Below are 8,551 nucleotides of genomic sequence, written 5' to 3'. Positions count from 1 at the left end.
AAAAGTGAATGAACTTTTTTATTCATTCACGGGATGAGGTTGTCACTGACTAGGCCTGTATTTACTACCTGATCTTACTGCCCAGTGAACAGTTAAGAGTCAATCACATTGTTGTGGATCTGGAGTCAAATGTAGGCCAGACCAAGTAAGGAAAGCAGTTTCCGTTCAAAAAAAAAGTTAGTGATCCAGTGGCTCCCACCCCCCACCGACCAATCGAGAATGGATTCATGGTCATCATTAGACTCTTAATTCCAGATTTTTATTGAATTCAAAGTCCACCAACAGGCAAGGTAGGAACTAAACTGCGTCCCCAGAACATTAAGATAGCAAGAACTGCAGATGCTGGAGTCAGAGATAACAAAGTGTGGAGCTGGAAGAACACAGAAATTCTGAAATAACAAGGTGTAGAGCTGGATGAACACAGCAGGCCAAGCAGCATCATAGGAGGCATCAGCTTTCCTGTTCCTCTGATGCTGCCTGGCCTGCTGTGTTCCTCCAGCTCCACACTTTGTTATCCCCAGAACATTACCTGTGTCTTTGGATTAACAATCCAGTGATAATAACACTCGGCCATTTCGTTGCTTTCCCTCCACCATAAAACAAAACCTTCCAAATTTCATAAGATCAGGTAACTCTCAGGCAGGGAGGGTAGTTTGCTGGTGAGTAGAAAGTACAACTGAGTTTATGGAGGAAAACATGGTAAGATACAGTATCATTTACGCAACATGGTTGGTTTAACTTCACTCCAAATAGAGCTTGTTTAAAAGTGGGTTCCTGTGGCATAATTTTGAGAATTCGGTAGTCAGATTGCTTTGTTAAACATTAATGGTCCTTTCCAAGATCAAAGCAAATTTTACAAGGGGCGAAAGGATTTCAATTAAGTGTAGAGGCTGGATTGGAATTGTTCTTGGAGAAATAATGATTTTGAGTTTACTATTGAGTATTTCCTTTTCATTTTGCTGTCATGTGTCTTCTCTCCGTTAGCACACTTTACATTCCTTTTTTTGAAGATAAACTGTAAACAAAGATTTCTGCAGGTTAGAACAGCACCGGCTTTTGCTGAGTTCTTCCCTCCTGGTAATTTTTTTTATTCATTCATGGGATGTGGGCGTTGCTGGCTGGCCAGCATTTCTTGCCCATCCCTAGTTGCCCTTGAGAAGGTGGTGGTGAGCTGCCTTCTTGAACCGCTGCAGTCCTCCTGCTGTGGGTTGACCCACAATGCTATTAGGGAGGGAATTCCAGGATTTTGACACAGCGATAGTGAAGGAACGGCGATATATTTCCAAGTCAGGATAACGAGTGGCTTGGAAGGGAACTTGGAGGTGGTGGTGTTCCCGTATATCTGCTGCCCTTGTCCTTCGAGATGGAAGTGGTCATGGGTTTGGAAGGTACTGTCTGAGGGTCTTTGGTGAATTTCTGCAGTGCATCTTGTGGATAGTACACAATGCTGCTATTGAGCATCAGTGGTGAAGGGAGTGAATGCTTGTGGATGTAGTGCCAATCAAGTGGGCTGCTTTGTGGCTTCTTGAGTGTTGTTGGGGCTGCATCTATCCAGGCAAGTGGGGAGTATTCCATCACACTCCTGACTTGTACCTTGTAGATGGCGGACAGGCTTTGAGGAGTCAGGAGGTGAGTTACTCGCCACAGTACTCCCAGCTTCTGGCCTGCTCTTGTAGCAACTCTGTTAATGTGGTGAGTCCAGTTGAGTTTCTGGTCACTGGTAACCCCCAGGATGTTTATACTGGGGGATTCAGTGATGGTAACACCGTTGAATGTCAAGGGACGGTGATTAGATTCTGTCTTATTGGTGATGGTCATAGCCTGGCATTTGTGTGGTGCGAATGTCACTTGCCACTTGTCAGCCCAAACCTGGATATTGTCCAGATCTTGTTGCATGTGAACATGGACTGCTTCAGTATCTGAGAAGTCACGAATGGTGCTGAACATTGTGCAATCATCGGCGAACATCCCCACCTCTGACCTTATGATGGAGGGAAGGTCATTAATGAAGCAGCTGAAGGTGGTTGGGCCTAGGACCAAAAAATATTAATTTACCTTAAAGTGTGCATAACTGGAAGTTAAGCAGGATACTGTTTGGGCTGTCACAATGTGGCAGTACCTCAATGTTTTCAATCTGTCTCATCATAGTCACACCAAAACAGTACAATGCCTTTGGAATCCTAAATTCATTAGTTTGTATGTAAAATAGTTGCAGACATTGATTTTGTTATCAGTTTTGCAGTTTTTCAAGGAATTGTAACAAAATGGAGAGAATTAGTTGGACCACATGACTTGCTTAGGCTGAGGAGGCAAAACCAAGGCACTACAGAAACATCACTCGTAAATACAGAGGGAAAAGCCATTTTATCAACATGGACATTAATTAACTGAACACAGAAGGTGGTGCATCTTTGGAATTCTCCATCCCAGATGGCTGTGGAAAATCAGTCATTAATTTCAAGACAGAGTTTGATAGACTTCTAGTTACGAATGGTGTCAAGTAAATGGAGATAGTGAGAGAAAATGGCATTGAGGGAGATGATCAGACTGGAGGGACTGAATGGACTGTGCTACTCTTTTCCATACTGTGCCAGGGGATCTTTTGAGATTCATTTCTGGAGGCAGACAAATATTCAGTTTCATGTCTCAAACAAAAATGACAGAAAGGAAGTTTTAATGGAAAAGTTGTCAAAAAGTTTAAAAATGCAAAATTTATGATATTTTGACATTGATATTACATCATGTGATAGGACTCAAAAATAACAGTCCATCATACTTACACAAATGCACATCCTTCCCCCTTTACGTCAGCAGTTCCTGCAGTGAAAACATTCCCAATATTTACAATCATATATTCAACAATAAGTTGGTAAGATATGAGGCCCAAATATTGTGGTTGATGGTCTGTTAGTAGAATAAGTTCTTGGCCGTACAGATATTAACGGAATCGTCTAATGCCCAAAATGAATTCCAAGAGCCTCTTTATCTGTACATAGTTCACTTCTGCTTTGTTTAACAATCTTAATGCAAAACCTATTGGCTTCTCTTCACCACTAGGTACTCCGTGAGAACCAACTGCTCCCACTCCATTTGGTAGTGCATTGCATGCTAGTTGTAATGGTAACTTCGGGTCAAAATGAGTTAGGACTTCTGACTTTAGTAAATTCTCTTTGGTTTGTCTAAAGCCTGTTTCACATTGATCGTCCCATTTCGAATTCTTGTTTTGGCATAATAAATTATGTAATGGTTCAAGAATAGTTGCAAGATTTGCTACAAACCCATTTTTAGCAAGCCCAAAAAGATGGTAGTTGGTTACATTTTTAAGTGCTGGTGCCTCAGTTGTGGCTTTTACTTTTGAAAGTGACTCATGCAGTCCCTTAGCGTCAAAGGCATGGCCTAAATATTCAATGGAAGATATAAAAAAAATTCACATTTGTCTTTCCTCACTCTGAGGGAGTAGCATCTGAATTGTAGAGATTCTCTTTTGTGTTTCTCCCTATGACTAAAACATCATCCATGTAACACCAGACTCCTTCCAATCCAATTAAAATCTAGTCTACGACACATTGGAATAACACAGGTGCAGGTATGATTCTAAATGGAAGTTTCTTGTGTTTGAATATTCCTTTATGTGTTACAATTGTGAAGTATTTCTGTTACTCAGGATCTACATCATAGTCTTAACTAAGGTATATTTAACTGAAAAGATGACCTCCAGCTAATTCACCAAATAGGCCAGTGATTACTGGATCAGCACACCATCAGATTAATAATGACTTTAAAGTCACCACTGATAGATACTGATCCATCTTTTTTCATCACTGGTTCAACAGGCATGGTGCAATCACGCACATTGACAGGTTGAAGGACTCCAGTCTTGTCCAGCTTCTCTAATTCTGCCTCAACACATGATCAGATTCCATGAGGCACTGATGTAGCCTTGCAACATTTAACTTGATTCTGATCCTCAATTTTCAATTTGCACAGTTTTCCAGGCTTTCCAGATCGCCACTGAAAACAAAGGCATGTTTGTTTAGATTTTGAGATAGATTGGTCTCAGAATCTGATAAGCAATTTACTTCAGCCCGGTTGACCTTGATTTTTCACTTTCTTACCAATAAAGCTAGAAAATTTCATTTGATAACATGCAAGGACAATTCTTCAGACTTACTATGTAACTGAACATTTACATTGATACAACCCTTTAAAAGGCACCACTTTGCCTGTGTATGTTCCTTAGTACAATTTTTGAGGATTGCAGCGCAATGTGACTCAGCTACTTCTGATACACTTAGAGGTATCAATGAAACCACTGCTCCACTTCCATTCCTACAAGTTTGCTATTCAGGAAAGGAGTGACCCACTACAGATTGGTGCCGCCAGTAATGGCCACTTTAATAACAGCTCCTCTTTGGACTGAGTTTCTGGACTTTTCTCTTTCCGTTTTTGTTCCATGTAGATTTTCTTGCTACTCTTTGGTTTCTGTAGTTTTGCTGCGTTGTTCATGCTTATTCCTTAACACACCTATTTAATGTGCCATTTTTTTGCCACATTTTCTACACACAACTTCATTTTACCAACAACGTGCTGCTGTATGACCTGTTTCTACATACTGACAGCAGTTTTGAGGCTGCATTGGTATCTACTTGTGAACCCTCATGCTCTCGGCTGCTAGTTCCATCGAGACTACTATTTCCAGTGCTTTATGTCTCGGTTCCTTTCCATCAGTAATTTCTTCTGAATTGCTTCGCATCTTAAACCTAACACCAGTCTCCAACAGCATCAGTTAAGTTGTCGCAGAATTCTAACTTCTCTAAAATTTCTACAAACTGGGAAATAAATGCACCTTCATGCTGGTTGTATTTGTGGAATCTGAGCCCTTTCAGCAATCACCAATGGTTTGGTGAAAAATCGTTCTAGAGGACTTCTACAATTTCTTAGGTTTTGGAACTAGACTTCTCTAGCTGTATCACACGTCTCGTGGAGATTAAAAGTTTTACACCCCTTAACACTCAGGAATGCACAGGTGACTATACAAGCTTAAATTTTATTTGCTTGAACAAAATAATAGAATCTGTTTGTGTGGGAATTCCAGCTCTCTGCATTTTCATCATTCAGTCCTACAGCACCAAAATTTCCCACCTTTTTTTATTAAATGGGAAGGGCCCGTGTAGCATGATGTACCACAAAAATGTTATGCTATCTCACTTCTTCCTTAGGCTTTCTGTTTCTTTTTATGCCTACACTCCCACCAATGACAACATTTCACTCCATTGTACTCATTACTCTGTTTCTTCAGGATGGAGCACATGGTGAGCTTCTTCTGCATTGTTCAACTCTTCCCTGGGGTGAATTGTTTTTGGCTGATTTTGATACAGCGATGACATTTTGCTTTCTTTTTTCATTCAAGTGCCTCCAGGATCTGCAGTAAGCACCACAATTTTTCTTTTGTTTAACTAATTGATGAATTCACCTGGTAGATCTCGAAGCAATTTTTATCCTTGCTGCCAGTTTTCTTCATGTCAAGTTTCAAGGAGGCCCAGGAGACCGAGGCATTAAACAGCAGGAGCTTTATTCTGGAGACGCAAGTTGGGTCTAGGGCATTAGTGTGAGGATCCCCAGCTGTGATGGCCTTGAATTGTGAAAACTGACCTCCAAAACTGCAGCCCTCATCTTGTATGCCCAGTATGACTCCACAACTAACAGCCTCCAACCGATCCCACCCACCCAGCCACCCACCATGTACATGCAATTCCCATTGACTCTAATTCTGCTAAATGTGGCCTTTACTTCAAGAGCATCTCACCTTCGGATTTTGGCTCACTTAGCCATTTTTATGACCAAGGCCATAATGAATTCAGGAACCCAAATCAAGCATCAGTGATTGGAAGCAATTTCGCTTTCAATTTCCACCCTGCCCTCACTTTCACCTGGTCTATCTCTGACTACTCCCTTCCCTTCCTCGACATCTATTTCCATTTTTGGGGATAGACTGGCCACTAATATCCACTATAAACCCACTGACTCCCACAGCTACCTGGATTATACGTCCTCGCACCCTGCATCCTGTAAAGACTCCTTCCATTCTATCAGTTCCTCCATCTGTCACATATGTTCAGATGAGGCCAACTTTGACAAGGGAGCCTCCAAAATGTCCACTTTCTTCCTCAACCAAGGATTCCCCAGCACCATTGTCAACAGGGCCCGACCCATCTCCCACGCTTCCACCTTCACCGCCCCCCCCCCCCTCCCTCCCGTAACAGCGATAGGGCTCCCATTGTCCTTACTTTCCATCCTACCAGCGTCCGCATCCAGAAGACCATCAGACGGCATTTCTGCCACCTCCAGTGAGAATGCTACCACTAGACACATATTCCCCTCCTCTCCTCTCCTGTGTATGCCTGTTGCAGGGACCGTTCCCTCCTGGACACCCTGGTCCACTCTTCCTTCACCCGCAATACCCCTCCCACAGCCCCATGGCACCTTCCCATGCAACCGGCAAAAGTATAACACCTGCCCATTTACCTCCTCCCTCCCCAGTATCCAAGGGCCCAAACATATCTTCCAGGTGAAGCAACACTTGCACTTCCCAGAACAAAGAAAATTACAGCACAAGAATAGGCTCTTTGGCCCTCCAAGCCTGCAGCAACATGCTGCCCATCACAGCTAAAATCCCCTACCCTTCCGGGGACTATATCTCTCTATTTCCATCCTATTCATGCAGTTGTCAAGGCGCCCTTTAAAAATCACTATAGTATCTGCTTCCACTACCACCCCCAGCAGCGAGTTCCAAGCACCCACCACCCTCTGTGCAAAAAAAACTTGCCTCATACACCACCTTTAAATTTTGCCCCTCACACTTTAAACCTATGCCCCTACTAAGTGACTCTTACACCCTGGGAAAAAGCCTCTGACTGTCCAGTCTGTCCATGCCCTTCATAATCTTGTAGACCTCTATCAGGTCGTCCCTCAAATTCCATTGTTCCAGTAAGAACAACCCAAGTTTCTCCAACCTCTCCTCATAGCTAATGCCCTCCATACCAGGCAAAATTCTGGTAAATCTTTTCTGTACTCTCTCCAAAAGCCACCACATTTTCTGGTAGTGTGGCGACCAGAATTGAACACAATATTACAAATGCGGCCTAAGGTTCTATAAAGCTGCAACATTACCTACCAATTTTTAAATTCAATGCCTCGGTTGATGAAGGCAAACATGCTGTATGCCATGTTGACGACCGTGTCCACCTGCGTTGCCACTTTCAGTGACCTCTGTACCTGTACACCCAGATCCCTCTGCCTATGAGTACTCCTAAGGGTTCTGCCACCTACTGTATATTCTCCATTTGGATTAGACTTTCCGAAATGCATTACCTCACATTTTTCCAGATTAAACTCCATCTGCCATCTCTCTGCCCAAGTCACCAACCGATCTGCATCTAGCTGTATCCTCTGACAGTCCTCGTCACTTTCTGCAATTCCACCAACCTATGTGTCATCGGCTAACTTACTGATCAGACCAGTTACATTTTCCTCCAAGATCATTTATATTTATTACAAATAGCAAAGATCCCAACACTAATCCCTGAGGAATGCCACTTGTCACAGCCCTCCATTCAGAAACGCACCCTTCCACTGCAACCCTCTGTCTTCTATGACCAAGCCAGTTTTTTATCCATCTTGCAAGCTCATCTCTGACCCCGTGCGACTTTACTTCTTTATCAGCCTGCCATGAGGAACCTTGTCAAAGGCCTTACTGAAGTCCATGTAGACAACATCCACTATTCTAGCCTCATCGATCATCTTCGTCACTTCCTCAAAAACTCAACCAAGTTAGTGAGACATGACCACCCCTTCACAAAACCATGTTGCCTCTCGCTAATACATCCACTTATTTCCAAGTGGGAGTAAATACGGTCTCGAAGAATCCTCTCCAATAATTTCCCTACCACTGACATAAGGCTCACCAGCCTGTAATTAGCTGGATTATCCTTGTCACCCTTCTTAAATAAAGGAACAACATTGACTATTCTCCAATCCTCTGTGACCTCCCCTGTAGCCAACGAAGATACAAAGATTTCTCTCAAGGCCCCAGCAATTTCCTCCCTTGCCTCTCTCAGTATTCTGGGGTATATCCCATCAGGCCCTGGGGACTTGTCTACCGTAATGTTTTTCAAGACCCCCAATACCTCCTCCTCCCTTTTGATCTCAACATGATCCAAACTATCTACACACCCTTCCGCAGACTCATCATCCACCAAGTCCTTCTCTATGGAGAATACTGACGCAAAGTACACATTTAATACCTCATCCATTTCCTCTGGCTCCACACATAAATTCCCTTCCCTCTGGCTCCACACATAAATTCCCTTCCATGTCCTTGAGTGGGCCAACCCTCTCCCTGACTACCCTCTTGCTCTTTAGCCTTGGTATTTTGCTTAATCCTGTTGGCCAATGACTTTTCATGACCCCTTTTATCCCTCCTGACTCCTTGCTTAAGTTTCTTTCAACTTGCTTTGTATTCCACCCTTGCTTCGTGTGTTCCCAGCCTCCT

The sequence above is a fragment of the Rhincodon typus genome, chromosome 15, assembly GCF_021869965.1.
Source record: "Rhincodon typus isolate 14 chromosome 15, sRhiTyp1.1, whole genome shotgun sequence".
Taxonomy (NCBI): domain Eukaryota; kingdom Metazoa; phylum Chordata; class Chondrichthyes; order Orectolobiformes; family Rhincodontidae; genus Rhincodon; species Rhincodon typus.
This window is presented reverse-complemented; position numbering follows the sequence as displayed.